This window comes from Carlito syrichta, unplaced genomic scaffold, assembly GCF_000164805.1.
Source record: "Carlito syrichta isolate Samal-C Ts95f unplaced genomic scaffold, Tarsius_syrichta-2.0.1 Scaffold314255, whole genome shotgun sequence".
NCBI lineage: Eukaryota > Metazoa > Chordata > Mammalia > Primates > Tarsiidae > Carlito > Carlito syrichta.
The window spans coordinates 4,030-6,625 of NW_007258351.1; the positions used below are offsets into that span (position 1 = coordinate 4,030).

Genomic DNA, 2,596 nt, shown 5'->3' on the forward strand with positions numbered 1-2,596 from the left:
TGCACTCCAGTCTGGGTGACTGAGTGAGACTCCAACTCAAATAAATAAATAAATAAATAAGATAAAATTTTTATATTTGAAAAGAGAGATCTCCAGATACTTAAGTTTCCACTTCAACAAACTAGACAAAGAGAGACAATTAAATCTAAAGAAAGTAACAGAAAAAACAGGAAAGATTAGACTATAAAACTGAAAACAGACACAGCACAGAAAATCAAACCAAAGCTTAGTTATTTAAAAAGATTTTTTTCAATGATAAGCAGAAAAAAAAAAAACAAGTCATAAATTATCAATATCAGAAACGCATAGGGGAAATTACTGACACAACAGACATTCAACAGATAATAAAACAATATGGGCGACTATAACAAATTAAGGTGGCTTAAATAACAAATATTTATTTTTCTCAGTTTGAGAGGCTGGAAGTCTCAGAATAGGGTGCCAACACAGTTGCACTCTTGTGAGTGACCTCTTTGGATTATAGACTATTCTTGTAATAGCCTCACATGGTGGAAAGTAAGCTAGCTAGCTGTGGTATCTTCTTGTGAGGGCATTTTAATCTATCATTTTTAACCAGAAAAGCAAATGACTGTATTTGAACACTCTAGAAAGAAGCGGTAGGAGAATATGGACTGTAACCAGAGAGAGTTTTTTGGATTCTTAGAACTTTATTCCTTTGTTTTAGAGCACTGATATATTATTTAGTTCAGTAATTCAAATCTTTAAATGTTTTTTTATTTACCTGTGCTCTCAGGCTAGACTTTAATGTACTTATTATCTAAATTCCCACCTGAATGATAACAGAATATGAAATCTAAATTATTTTACTATTATTGATTAACAACTTTACTATTCTTTTATAACAATTTTTCTAAGTTTTATATTTAGAGATAGCTTATTTAGCCAGTCAATATGCTCTAATTATTTACATATATTAACTGGGAGATATGCTTGATCTAAATTATATCAATCTTTTTGTAATGCCTTTTGTTTATATGGCTTCACAACAAAAACTTTCAATAAGTGTACATCACTTCTAATAATTAAGATAATTTATTTTTTCTTCTAGGAATTGTATTGAAAACTTTAACTTTTTTAAATTTCTGGAATATTTATTAGTATAGACAAAGGCTAAGATGCATATGAAAAGATGTTTGACATCATTAGTGACAAAGAAACTGTTATGGACTGTGTCCCATCCCCAAATTCATATGTTGAAGAACTAACTTCCAGTAATACTGTATTTGGAGACAAGGCCTTTAGGAGGTAATACAGGTTAAAATGAGGAAATAAGGATGAAGCCTTAATCCAGTAGCACTGGTGTCCTTACAAGAATGGGAAAAAACACCAGGGTGCTCTCTCTCTCTCCCCCAGTGGCTACGCACAGAGGAAAGGTCATGTGAGAACACAGCAAGAAAGGTGGCTTTCTGCAAGCCAGGAAAGAAAGGCCTCACCAGAAACCAACTTATTAGCATCCTGATCTTGGACTTTCAGCCTCCAGAACTGAGAGAATTTCTGTTGTTTAATCCACTCAATCTGTGGTATTTTATTATGACAGCCCTAGCAGGCTAATAAATAAAACAAATCAAAATCACAAGGAAATGCCATTTCACATCCACCAGGATGGCTGGAATCAAACAAATGTTGGTAAGAATCTGGAAAAATCAGAATCCCTATGGGCTGTTGTTAGGAATGGAAAATGGTGAGGTCACTTAGAAAAACAGCCTGGCATTTCCTTAATCAGATAAACGGAGGTACCACATGACCTAGAATTTCATGACTAGGCATAAAAACATATGTCCATGCAAAAACTTGTAAATGAATGCTTATATCAGCATTATCCATAATAGCCAAAAGGTGGTAGTCCAAGTATCTACTGACTGATGAATGGAAACACAGGCAGTATATCCAAATATTGAAACAGTATCTGGCCATAAAAAGGATGAAACACTGATATATGCTATAACATGAACCTCTTAAACATTAAGTTAAGCAAAAGAAACCAATCACAAATGACCACATACTATATGATTCCATTAATACAAAATGTCCCAAATAGGCAGATCTGCAGAGACACAAGTATATTAATGTCTAGTCAGACCTGGAGGAGTCAGGGGTATAGAAGAGTGACAACTAAAGGGTACAGATTTCTTTTTCAGGTGATGATGTTTGTACATAGAGTCATTTGGAGGAATAGATCTAGGACTCCTTTGAATACCAAACTTTATGGATGCCGAAGTCCTTGATATAAAATGGCACAGTATTTACATATAACCTAAGAACATCCTCTGGTATATTTTAAATCAACTCCATATTACTTATACTAGCCTCATAAAACACAGGCAGTAGACAGTTGTATGCTATATTGTTCAGGGAATAATGAAAAAAAAGGCTGTTACTTTCAGTAGAGATTTATTTTTTTTAAATAGTTTCCATCTATATTTGCTGTAATCCATGGATGCAGAACCCATGGATAAAGAGGAAAGACTGTATCTACAAATACATTAAAAGACATTGAACTATATTCGTTGAATGAATTGTATGAGATGTGAATTATATCTCATTAAAGCTGTTACCCTCCCCCCAAAAAAACATT

At 33.4% G+C, this 2,596-nt stretch overlaps 1 long non-coding RNA gene across 1 annotated transcript in view; it reads right to left on the bottom strand.

Moving 5' to 3' along the window:
- LOC103273811 overlaps positions 1-2,596 on the bottom strand; it is a 13,559-nt gene that overhangs the window by 2,016 nt on the left and 8,947 nt on the right. The gene's annotated exons all lie outside the window — the stretch shown is intronic.